The sequence below is a fragment of the Pongo pygmaeus genome, chromosome 23 (genome assembly GCF_028885625.2).
Source record: "Pongo pygmaeus isolate AG05252 chromosome 23, NHGRI_mPonPyg2-v2.0_pri, whole genome shotgun sequence".
Classification (NCBI taxonomy): Eukaryota; Metazoa; Chordata; class Mammalia; order Primates; family Hominidae; genus Pongo; species Pongo pygmaeus.
The window spans coordinates 45,900,861-45,914,084 of record NC_085931.1 but is presented as its reverse complement, the minus strand read 5'-3'; the positions used below and the strand labels follow the sequence as shown (position 1 = coordinate 45,914,084).

Below are 13,224 nucleotides of genomic sequence, written 5' to 3'. Positions count from 1 at the left end.
GTCTTTATTGGACAACTCTAGGAAGTAAAGCCAATGGAAGTTGTCACCTACTTTTGGTAGAGTACAAGGGGGCTGGTCTTAAAATTCATTGGTCTGTGCTCCTCCAGTGTTGGAGGTGGTGGGATTTGGGTGAGTCTCGGTCCTTCTTTCTACTCAACTCTTCAGCAGGAAAATGAAGGTACTCTTCCCAGTGAATTTATAAGGGCTCCTCTGGCTTGAAGGTCTGATTGTTTGATGTTGTCATTGTGAGACAAGATACACAAAAGACCATCAGAAAAAATACAAGACAAATATATAGTGCTCATGTGCATGGTATCAACAACAACAACAATAAAATCCACACAAAAGAGAGTGTGGAGGGTTAGGTATCAGTGTGGGCTGGCATTTTCAGGAAGCCTCATAATTTCTCTGATAAACTAAGGGTAGACTAGATCATCTCTAAGTTTCATTATGCTACCAAACTTTCTAGAAACCCATGATTTTATGAGATCGACCTTATTGCGGTATTAAAAGGCAAACTGGATGTGGGTTGTTGAAGAGAAGTTGAGGGTGGCAAGAGGACAAGAGGGCAGAGAGAGCAGTCCTGGTCATAGCCTTCTCCAAGCATGTGAAGGAGCAGGCACCACACTTGGTGAGATAAAAAGGCCATGACCTTTTATCATGGTCATGGCAGGACCATGACTTTCAGGATCTCCAGCTTAGGCCAGAGGAAGGCAGGACCTGACTTTCAGGATCTCTGGCTTAGGCTCTGGGGAGGCTGTGATGAGTCTGGAACTTTGATTGGAGGGAAGGCCTGGGAGGGAAGGTAAGTAAGAATTTGTGAGCCTCTGTGAGTGAAAAAAACCCCATAAACTCAAAGTGAGATTGTCTATTCTCTTACTCAACACCACAATCAACACAGACAAAAGATTTCTGTGTCCGAATGTGAAGGGTTTCTCCCCACCAACAAATAAGCAATCAATTCTGCAGCAGATGCCAGCTGGGTGTCCTCTAAGGACACCCTGTATCTAAGGGTTGATTAGTTAAAATGCTTTTTGGATTTAGGGCCCAGGTAAAACCATCCCATATCCCCTCTTGTCAGAGCAGATGCGATCTCTTCATTTTCAGATCTCTTATCTGACCTCTTCTGTCTACCTGGAAGCAGTGTCAGATCCTGCAGGGTGAGGGCTCAGTTCCACAGGACTTCTCCCCTACCCTCCTCCTGCTTCAGACGCCAGTCACAAGTCCAGGCCTCCAAACTTCTGACCAACAAGCTTCAAGTTGGGGTTCCCACGACTCCCTCTTCGGGTTTGATTAATTTGCTGGAGTTGCTCGCAGAACTCAGGGAAACAATTATGTACTTGTTTATTATAAAGAATATTACAAAGGATACAGATAGGAGATGCATAGGGTGAGGTATGGGGGAAGGGGGCAGAGCTTGCATGCCCTCTCTGGTGGGCCACCCTCCAGGAACCTCCATGTGTTCAGCTATCCAAAACCTTCCTGAACTTGTCCTGTTGGGCCCTTTATGGAGACTACTTTGCACAGGCATGATTGAAGCATGGACAACCATGTCAAAATATGATTGGGCCTCTCTGCAGCATTCTCCCCTCCAGGGTATGGGGCAGGATCCTCTGTGGAGCGAGGGTCTCAATCAGAAAGGCAGGGGAAGATTGGAGTTTTGCTTTGAGCTCGTGAAAGGTGGGCAGGGGAAGGTCAGAGAGAGAGAGAGCTTCTGTTTTCTGAGTCCTGCTTCTGAGGCCTAAAGCGCCCCAACATCATAACAAAAAACTGAGTTATGAGCCAGGAACTGTGGGCAAAAACCAACATATACATATATCATAATATCGCCGCCTCATTTCTAAACTGGAGGCTCTGTCTTCCAGTGGAGCCAGACCGATGTGGGTTTCAAAGCCTCTTCTTCCAAATTATATCTAGATAGTGGGGGAAATGATTGCAAATCTCTGAGCCTTAATTTCCTGTGGAGAAAATGGGGATTAGGCACACTCCATGGTGCTATTGTGAGAATTCAATAAAATATGTTGACCATAGAGTAGAGATTTAATAAATAACTGTCTTTGTGACTCATAAAGGCAATTTTGGATGTTATCAGATTTTTTTCTGAAGGGTGGGTCACTTGCTTGGTAAGAGTTATTTATTGGGGAAAACGAATGTCTTTACTTACTGAATAATATTAGTCAGATTATTTCCCCTCTCTGTGTCTCAGTTTCTTATTCTGTAAAATGGAGAACAACACTTATAGGATAATTAAAATCTAATATATCAGTACATATAAGGAGCTTATAACAGTGCCTGGCATAGAGCAAGGGTTCATTATATGGTGACTCATTATTATTCTATTATTATCATCAGCATCATCTTATTACTATTATTCTTGTTTTTACTTGTCAGCAGAAGAATACAATGAAGTTCCCCAAAACAGTCTCAGATATTAAAAATTCCAGATGTTGGAAGAAACTTTGTCGACTTAGCTTAGACAAGAAATATTTAATAACCTGGGAAGATAGACGGGATGAAAATGTGCAGATTGCTCCTTGTGCAAATTGCTGTAGCTTGGAGCCCTGATGAAAGAAAGGCACTTGCCTCTAAGAATTAAATTTGTAAGACTTCTCCTTCCCCTACTTCCCTAAAACCACTCAGCTTAATTTTAGGACACCTGCTACATACTGTCAACTCAGGATGTGACAGGGCTGCCATTTCACCTGTTGCCATGATCTGACACTTGTGAATATTTCTAGGGACTCACACTGAGATCCTCAGTCGCAGAAAGACCAATGAGAACCTTAGGGACAGGTAGTGTGGTGAAGGCTCGAGGGCTCGAGGTAATGTGGCCCATCAGCTTGTTCTGTTGTCCTGCTCATTGATTTAAGACGGAGGAAGCTTTCTTTATAGAGATCCTCATGTCAGCATCTCTTGAAAGATAAGATCTAGCAACAATCAGTTGGAGTTGAAGGCATGGTCTCACAGTTCCACACGCCCTACCTCTCCTTATTGCCTTTCGTCTTGGCCCACTTCACCCTTGCATGTTACCTGCCTGTACTGCAGGCATTTATATTCTCTCTCTATCTCCCACCACTCCCACAAGAACACCCTGGGCTGAGTCATCCTCCCTGAATGTGGCATACTTCCTGACCCCATTACTGAGGGGCTTGGCCTTGTGATTTGCTTTGGGCAATGGGAAGTTAGTAGATGATGTAAGAAAAGGCTTGAAATGTGGTTTGGCGGTAGAGCTGTCTTGGGGCTTCTCTTGCCCTGAGAAGAGTATCTTGGCCATCATGGCCCAGCTAATTCACAGGTAGGTGCCTGGGAATCCATAATGGAGGTTTCACATTGCTGAGATTGATGGATGTTTATTATGCAGCAGTAGCTGATTAATACACTGGGTTCTAATACAAGATCTGCCTGTAACTCTCTGTGTGAATTTTTTCAAGCCATTTTATTTTTCTGGGCATCAATTCTACATCCTCCAGTCTTCAAAATGGGTAGAATTAGACACAATTTTCTCGAAGTACCCACTGGTTTGTAATAATCTATTTTTAAAATAAGGACTGAAGTTCTAAGGAATGGATACTGTGAATTTTTCCTCTCCCTACGTTCCTTTTGAATTCTATTGTTTGGATGTTGCCTTTAATGTAAATATATTTAATTTGATAATTTATCCCACATGCAAGAAGTAAGAGGAAAGAGAAGAAAGAACTAACATATATTAAGCACCAGCTTTGGATTAGATGTTTTACAAGTGACATGTACTTTAATCCTCAGCACAATCCTATGGTAGGTTTGATTATTCTTGTTTTATAGATAAGAGGCTCAGAGAGGTCACAGGACCCACCTAAGTCCATCCAGCTAGTAAATTGCATGCTGAGATTTAGACCTAGTTCTATTTGTTTGCGATAATCTTCTGTAATAACCTAAAATTGTACTTCTTACTTATCCTCCTGTTTGTTTTCTTTTGTCACAGAAAGTGCTCCAGGTGCCTGTGGTCCGTAGAGTGGAGTGAGTCTCTAAGCAAATCTGGAGGGACTCTGGGAGCTGAAGATTCAGAATATCTCCACTTATTCTTGCCATAGCCTTTGTTGCTCAACTGTTGGGTGCCATGATGGTATGAGCTGTTCCCTTCCTCAGCCTTTCCTGGCTCCTTCCATGAGCCCACTGATCTGTGGTAGCATTTTAACAGCCTTGGTCCGTCTATTTGTAGATGTGTTAGCATGAGACACACAAGGATCTGGAAGCTTTGAAGGAGACTGATACCACAATGTAGGAACTCTATAAGGATTCCAGGGAGGTAACACACACCAAGGGATTGGCACTTAAGATATCACTCTCCCTCTTCTTTTTCTCAATCAATGAGATTTGTAGACATTATCTCATTTTAAATATTTATATATATTGATACAGCACAATGGCTCCATGAGGTTGATATTATCATCTCCTGCCCTCTTTTCTCTAATAATGCATCTGAGCATCAGACTTTAAGTCAGTGATTTGAACCCAGTTCTTCTTGGCTTCAAAGCGTTGGTGCACAATCACTCCATTGGACCGCTAGGTACCTGCAAGTCTCTGCTTCGGACTTTTCCTGAGCGGCAAAACTCAGGTATTGTTAGAGCACCATAAGTGATAGATTTTCATGTGTATGAATGTGTTTCTACCCAGCAGTGCAATTAATGAGCTTTCGAGGGTATGTGTGTAGATGACATGTTCTTTACTCCCTAGGAACCATGTAGAAAGTCACCAGGACACCAAATTTCAATGTCTTTGCAAAGGACTAGGCCACAACCTCATTAGAGATTTTTTTTTTTCATTTTTTTTCTTATGGTCACATTCATGCTGTGATTTATTTATTTATTTATTTATTTATTTATTTATTTATTTATTTGAGACAGAGTCTCACTCTGTTACCCAGGCTGGAGTATAGTGGCACAATCTCAGCTCACTGCAACCTCCACCTCCCAGGTTCAAGCGATTCTTCTGCCTCAGCCTGCTGAGTAGCTGGGACTACAGGCGTGTGCCACCTCACCTGGCTAATTTTTGTATTTTTAGTAGAAATGGGGTTTCATCGTATTGGCCAGGCTGGTCTTGAACTCCTGACCTCATAATCCACCCACTTCGGCCTCTCAAAATGCTGGGATTACAGGCGTCAGCCACCGAGCCTGGCCCATGCTATGTTTTATAGTTTGAACAGCTCCTTTGCATCCATCATTTCATCTGATTTTCCTTATCACTGGTAAGACAGACAGGGAGACATCATTTTCACTTTTCAAGGGAGGAAATTGACACCCAAAGAGGCAGAATGACTTGCCTGGGTTTGCACAGCTGCTTTTCAGAAATACTACAAATGAGATCCAAATCTCCCAGCTCATCTAGAGCTCTCCTCCAGAGCAAAGAGCAACTCCAAGTCAGGGTTAAGAAGGAAAACTCTGGTAAAAGGATATATTTTCTTTTTCTTTACTCATTTCTCTCAAATTTCCCAAGGATTTCTCTTCATCTTCTCTTCCAAACCCCTCATTTTATTTAAAGGAGCAGCATGGCTCACTGGCTGGGTAAGAGCCTGGAGACTGAGAACCTGAAGACCAGGGTTATGATGGTGATAATTATGGTGATGATGATGGTGATGATGATGCTTACTTTGTTACCTTATATAAAGCCCAGATGTCCTCCAGAGTTCAGTTTTTCTTGAGGAAAATGAAGTCAGTAACAAAGAATACTCATCAGTGTGCTTTGAGATTATACACCAATGTTGAGTGCTAGAGGCTGAAACTGGCCTAAAGAGGTTTAGATTGAGACAAACGAATGGAAGAACAGAAGAGGAAGCACCCTGCTCTCTGTGCCTATAACCTCTTTATGTAATCATAGCTCACATTTACTAAATGCTATGTCTGTTTCAGTTTTAGATTCCAATTGTTCATTGCTGCTTTATAGGAAAGCAATTGACTTTTGTATATTAACTTTGTATTCTGCAATTATGCTATAATTACCTACTAGTTCCAGGAACTTTTCTGTTGATTCTTTGGAATTTTATGCATAGGCAATCATGTTATCTGTACATATAATACATATAAACAAAGTGCTTTATATTTAATCTTCATTAACAATGCTAAGAGGTTGGCTTAATTATTCTTATTTTATAGATGAGGTCACTGAAATACAGAGAAGTTCATAATTCAACCAAGTCTATGCAGCTAAAAGGTGGCAGGACTACAAGTTGAACCTGGCAGTCTGTTTCCAAGCTCATGCTCTTGACCCACAAGACATTGCTTTGCAGGATTCACATTTGCCACCATCTTACAGGTATAAGGGGACATGATATCTAAGTTTAACTAATAGGCCCAATTCTTCACCCTTCCCTGGATCCATGCCCCAGCAATGTAACTTAGCAGGGCTCTCCCCCTATAGGTAGGCGTGCTTTTCCACCCTTTGATTTGGGGCTCTGTCATGTGACTCACTTTGGCTAATAGAAAAAGGCAAAGTGATGGTGTGCCAGCCCTGAGTCCAAGCCTCAAGAGCACTTGCTTGTCTCTTTCTGCTCCTTTGTGCTGCTGCCTTTGCTAGGAGAAAAACATGCCTGGGCTAGCCTGCTGGCCCCCAAAGGTAGGAGGATGAGAGAGATCATCCTCTGTGGATGTAGAGCTGAGCTATATCCCAGCTAGGTTGCTTCCACCAGGACATTCTAGAGTCAGGTCTAGAGTGGATCCACCACTCCCCCTACCTCCACTGGCCACAGATGGATGAGGGACCCCAGCTGAGATCAGCCAAACTCCAGCTGATCCCCCAGACCAGGGACAAATAGATGTTGAGGTTTCGTGGTGGACTTTTCCTCAGCAATAGCTAACTGATACTCGTGGCAACTGTGAAAAGAGCAGAGTTTTTGAATCAAACGTGCTTTTAAATCACACTTATACCAGTTATTAACTGTACAATCCTGAACAAGTTACTCAAACTCCTTGAACTTCAATATTGTCATCACAATGGGGATAATAACATCTACTATTAGAGACATTGTATGAATGCGATAAGCAGAAGCATTGACTATGGTGTCTGGCACAGACTGTGTGCTTAATAACCATGGGTGTCCTCATTTTCCCAATTGCTCTTATCACTCTACATTTAGTGCTTATCATTAAGCATTTCATGTATATCCATGTTCACAGGCTGTGGGATGGGCTCTATGCACAGTGAATGAGGTTAATGGTCACTGTCAAGGTCACATGGAGCTTGGTGGCAGTGGCCCAGAGAGGAACTGTGTCTGGAAAGTCTTGATAAGAGGGGCTAGGAAAGGATCTGGCCAGGCAGACCCTGGGGCCAAAGCAGAGAGCACTCTAGGGCCATGGCAAGACTCAAGTTTCTCTGGATACTGGGGCATGGACCTGCATTTTGGGCAGAGATTTAGATGATCTGGGAGAAAAGACATTCATTGGAACTGGAGTATCAACTCTGTATCACAATCTATTGACACAATAATGCCATGTGACAAATCACCTTACAACTGTGGTTGAAAACAAGAAACATTATTGGCCATGAATCTGCTGGTCACCTGGGAGGTTCTTCTGCTTTTAGATGGGCTCATGTAGTTTCTGCAGTCATCTATGGGCTTGGCAGGAAGTCTGTGGATCTTGGAAGGGCTCTCTCTCTGCATAGTGGGCTGTAGGCTGTCTTCTCATCCTGCAGCAGGCTAGTTTGGGTGTGGTCCCACGCTACCTGGGCATGTTCTTATGGTGTGGCAGAGGTGTGAGAGGGAGGGATGTGGGGGACAGAGAGAGAGAACAGAAGTGGATAAATCCTCTTTAGGCCTAGGCTTCTATCACATTCTATTTGCCAAAGCAATTCACACAGCCAGCCCAGATTCAAGGAGGTAAGAAAAATGGACACCATCTTTAGATGTGTGTGTGTGGTTGGGTGGTGGGGACTTCAATATCCCATTACAAAGGGCACAGATACAGGAAGGCCTTTAATTGGGGGCATCGCTACAATCAATCTACCATAGCTCATACCTGGAATGGCCCAGTTACTAGGTGTAGGGATCGAGGTCACAATAGGAACAGCAGCCAGAATCAATGATTTCGGGTCACCAACTGCTGGCCTAGGCTCTTAAATTTCCCCTGATCAGGTCTAGGATTGGGATAGAGCTGGTAGAAGACAGATATTCTGAGTTGAAGGCATTGGGCAATGTGGGGGTTGGAGCCAGGCATATTTATGTCCAAGTAGAGCAGGAAACACAAGGAAATAAAGTGTTAGCAATGCGTGTAGGCAGCCGGGGGACAGCTCTTGTGTGATGAGAATTGTCTGCCAGCAAAACTGTATGGTGGGATATGGAATAGCATTATAAACCCCCTTACCCCACCCTGCCAATTAACTTCCAACAGAACCTATGTGAGAAGTAGGTTTCCTTTTGAGAATATGAAAGTAATACATGAGAATCAAGAAAAATTGGTCTAAATCAGAAACATTGAAAAACAAAATAAATCATTCAGTTTAATCAGCCAAAGACAATCACTGTTAACACCGAAATTTCTGTAACCACCTTTTTTCTCCTGCATACATATATGTTTATATATATTACACCCAGTATAAATAAGCATTTAAAAAGCCACAGTCTTTAAGGAGATTTGCTTTTATGTTCTGTTTGTTTTTGTGGCTTTAGAGAATATAATCTTGACTACAATAATTTCAGGTATCCACATATATGTATCTAGAATAAGAAAGGTTTTGCTTTTTTTTTTTTTTTTTAGTTGGAGTCTCACTCTGTTGCCAGGCTGGAGTGCAGTGGTGCAATCTCAGCTCATCACAAACTCCGCCTCCCGGGTTCAAGTGATTCTTCTGCCTCAGCCTCCTGAGTAGCTGGGATTACAGGTACGCACCACTACACCCAATTGATTTTTGTATTTTTCGTAGAGACGGGGTTTCACCTTGTTGGCCTCGATCTCCTGACCTCGTGATCTGCCCACCTTGGCCTCCCAAAGTGCTGGGATTACAGGCATAAACCACTGTGCCCGGCCTTGCTTTCTATTTTTAAACGTAAAAATAACAGAATGACTTAAACCAAAATTCTTCCAGAATAGGAGACATACAAAATTTAGTCATAACATCCACAGCATAAACAAACACCAAATAGTGGGTTCCATTATTGATCTCCAGCTCCCCACACTAAGGAACTGGTGTGAGCTCTCAGTGAGATTGGCAGACCTATCCAAATTCAGGTCTGGTTGGCATCTGTGTCTTTGAGGATATGCTATGTGGACTCTCCTGAGAGTTCCACATTGCTCAGTGTGGAAGATTGGAGTATTGGAAGATCTGACTCCCGTTTTCAGACCTTCTAACTGGCATGAGTTCGTTGACAGTCATCACTTAGGCACTTGCTCCAAGTTTGCTTTAAGAGTTAAATCTTTATCAGCTGGTTTCCATGGACAATATTGCTTCCTTCAATGTATCTCTACTGTGCCGTCCCTCTGAGTTCCCTGTTGTTGAGAGTGTTTGTGTGTCTGTGTTGCTAGGTTTATGTTTCTCTCTCCTTCTCAGTCTCTGTCTCTTTTCATGCCCTGGGGAAGCTTGTATTCTCTGTGTGGGGTCTGGGTGGCAGAAGGGGAAGTCAAGCTGTATCAGTAGAATGGGCACTTAAAATCCAAGTGCAAGAGCCACTTTCAGTTTGGGTTTCAACAGCACATTAACCCAGTCCTTTTAAACAGTCCCAGTGCTTCCTGCATATCACCAATAAACACCCCCCCAGATGCAGTAATGGAGCACGTAACATTCCTTCTACTCATTTCCCAGCCTTTGTCATAAAATGACAAAGCCATACTTTTCTTGTATAGTTGTGTTCATATTGCCTGTAAGTCTTGAAATCCTATTTCACGTAACATTATTTTAGCAGTATTTCTCTATGCTCTTATATATTCTAAGAAAGTGCCCTTTGTGATGGTTAAATAATATTCCACTGCATGAACCATTTAAAAAAATTAGTTCCCTTATAACTGAACATTTAGCTTGCTCTTAATATAACTAGTATATATAGTGAACACTTACACATACAGCTTTTATCTTTCTTTCCGAATTTAGAATCATTTCCTTGGGATAGATTTCCAGAAACAGGATTATTCAGAACAATAAATGCATGGCCATTTAAAAAAGACTTCTGAAACAGTCTTCTAAATTACTCTTCCAAAGGATTTACCAATTGAACCTCCCACTGGCGATGGATCAGAGTTAAGGTTCACTGCCAAGAGGTAGCGTTTCCAGTAGTTACTTTGAACAATGGAAGACAGTAAGCCCAGGGAGCTTCAAAGCTGTTTCAGATAAAACGCATGATTTGAAAAGGCAGATAGTTGGCAGACCTTGTAGCTGGGGGTGTTTAGCTGGGGAAGCATAATGCCAACAAGCCAGGGAACGAATTTTGTGGATTTCACAGGATTTCAGGTGTTCTACTCTCCCAGGTTCAACGTGGTTCCCGGGAACTCCTTGGCCATCAATGCCCAGCTCAATTGCCCCTCCTCTGCAAAGCCTCCCTTGTTCCCAGAACGGACTTGAGGGAGGAATTCTTCTTTTGTGCTCCCTTAGACTCTAAATGTTATAGTACTTACCACACAGTACCACATATGTACTTGAGTTCTCAGTAGCCCAGGAGCCTACTTTAGGCGGGACCAAAGTGCACTAATTTCTTTGTCTTTTACAAATTTCACTTTACTGCCTTGCTCATGGTAGAAGTTCCGAGAGATTTGTTGATAGGATGGATGGACCAAATGGGCTCTCTGTCAGCTTGACATGCTCCATCCAAGTAGCTGCCCTGACCTTCCCTCACACATAGATTTTCCATCTCCAAGGCAGTGGCCTTGCAATCCAGTTGAACATTGCTGCTCATGTCTTGCTTGACTGCTGGTCTCTGTGTCCTCTCTCTCCTTACACTTACCTGCAAGCTTGTGCAAGTTCCTGACCCCATCCTCATTGATACCCTATTCTGTTGACCTCTTCCCTTTCTCTATAGCCCTGTTCCTACGTCCTGTACCACCCTGGCTCTCAGTGTCTGCTCTATTACAGAGGGTTAAAGACTACAGCCCAGGCTCTGGGGCACATTCTGATTGATTACATTGCTCACACAACAAATATTTTCTTAGCATTTACTACGTGCCGGGTATTGTTCTAGGCACTGTATTGATCTAGAGAAATAGTAGATAGCAAGACAGGTAAAATTCCTGCTCCCGTAGAGCTCACCTTCTACTTGGGGGCACAGTGAAAAAGTAAACAAACAAACAAGAACATTCCTATTAGTTTTCAGTGCCATGAAGTGAGGGGCAGAGGGCGAGATAAAGTGGAATTGGATGCTTCCCTAGCATGGGGGGGCTAGGGAAGGTCTTCCGTTTGAGCTGAGGCTTGAATGACAAAAAGAAACCATCTAGGGGAAAAGACTGGAAATCAGAAAGTTCTAAGCAGATGGATCAGCCAATGCAAAGGGCCACAGAGTGCTAATAGCCTAGCATGTTTGGGAAATGCAAAAAAAAGAATGATGCAGCTAAATTATGGTACAAGAGAGGAAACGTGTTGAAGGATGAAGTCAGCAGAGCCCAGATGATTGAGGCCCTCATGGGTTAAAGGAAGAAGCATCAATTTTATTCCAAGGGTGACAGAAAGCTAGTGTAGAGTTTTAGGTAGAAGAGGGTGTGATTAGATTTACACTAAAAAATACATCCATCTGCTTGCTGTTCAGAAAGTGGGTTGTGGAGAGATGGGGAAGCTTGGGGGAGACCAGTAAGCAGGGTCTGACCAGTTACCCGGGCAAGAGGTGATGGTGGCCTGTCCCAGGTGGTGGTAGCAGAGATAGAGAGAAGTAGCTGGGTGTAGGTCAGGCTTTGGCAGTGGAAATTCTGGGGATGAGGACAAAAGATAACTCTAGGGTGGTTCTAAGGTGTTTGCCTACATGACTAGTTGAATGGTGGTTCCTTGAAAAACACCACGGAAGGACTAAGGATTTTTTTCCCCAGCGGAATGTTGGGAAGGAGCCAAGAACCAATAATTCTTCCTTGGGTGCCAGACCCTCGAGGTCTGGCCCTCTGACTTGGTCTTTCCAGGCTGGTCTGGAGACTTGGGTCTCATGTTTGAATCTCAGCCAATGAGGACTCGAAGGGGTACATTCCCAGATGCGTGTTCTGCTGGTGCACTCTGTCCTTCCTGACCCCATCCTCATTGATACCCTATTCTGTTGACCTCTTCCGTTCCTCTATAGCTGTGTTCCCATGCTCTGTACCACCCTGGCTCCCAGTGTCTGCTTCACTATAAAGAGTAAAGTTTATAGCATCACCATGCAGGTATGAGCCATAGCTGACCAGGCCTTTAGCTAGAAATAGTGACTAACACCTATATGGTATTTATTATATACCAGGCACATATCTTGGCTCAGTCCGCACAACAGTCCTGTTCAGTTGCTACTGTTATTATCCCCATTGTACAGATGGGGAAATTGAGGCACAGAGTGTTCATATAACTTGCCTGTGGTCCTACAGATGCCAGGTATCAGAGCTGGGAGATGAACCCAAGATATCTGGATCTACAGCCTATGTGCTAAACTGCTAAGCTCTGCAGAATCATAAGTAAGATGGCATCAGTCGCTCCCCTGGTACATTGGCTAGCCCAATATGCTGAGGGCTCACTAATATTGCAACTGTTGATTCTAGGTCACTGTATTTACTTTGCCTTCTCCAACACTGTTGCATCAGAAAATGAAAGGAAGGTTGAGTTCAAGGTATAGAGGTGTCAAGAGAGAAGCAGATCACGAATGAACAATCCCTACTGAGGCATTTGTTCATTGAAAATATATTAGTTGAATGCAATGCCATGCTTGGCATGTGTGACAGTAATGGGCAAGACAATGTGTCTCCTGCTTTCATGGAATATATGTTCTCCTTCCCAGTGTTGCATCTTCCACAGCATGTGTAAGTACCCCCATCCTTTTCTGTCCCTCTACCTCAACCCAGGCTCGGGAAGTCCTTGTTCATGACTTCTACTCAATTCTGTAATGGTTATTACCATTCCTGGCTGTGCACACTCTGTTCTACTCTCAGCCTTTGTTCTAGGGATTTTTTTCTAGTCTCTTCTCTTCTGCCCAAAGTCAAGAACATTCCTTATCTCAGCTACCCCTTACCTGTTTCCAGGCATGGGCTGCTTCCAGGTTTCTATAATGACAAACATCTTCTGAAATTGAGCAGAGAGACAGGTAGCTTGGGCTGCTTTCTAAAATTATGA

At 43.3% G+C, this 13,224-nt stretch overlaps 1 long non-coding RNA gene across 1 annotated transcript in view; it reads left to right on the top strand.

Moving 5' to 3' along the window:
• Positions 1-8,808, top strand: part of LOC129023417 (uncharacterized) — a 102,326-nt gene extending 93,518 nt beyond the window's left edge. Inside the window, exons 3-5 of the long non-coding RNA XR_008496799.1 lie at positions 3,962-4,102; positions 6,129-6,288; positions 8,727-8,808. This is a non-coding gene — a long non-coding RNA (uncharacterized LOC129023417). The remainder of the gene's footprint in view (positions 1-3,961; positions 4,103-6,128; positions 6,289-8,726) is intronic.
• Positions 8,809-13,224: the final 4,416 nt, after the last annotated feature.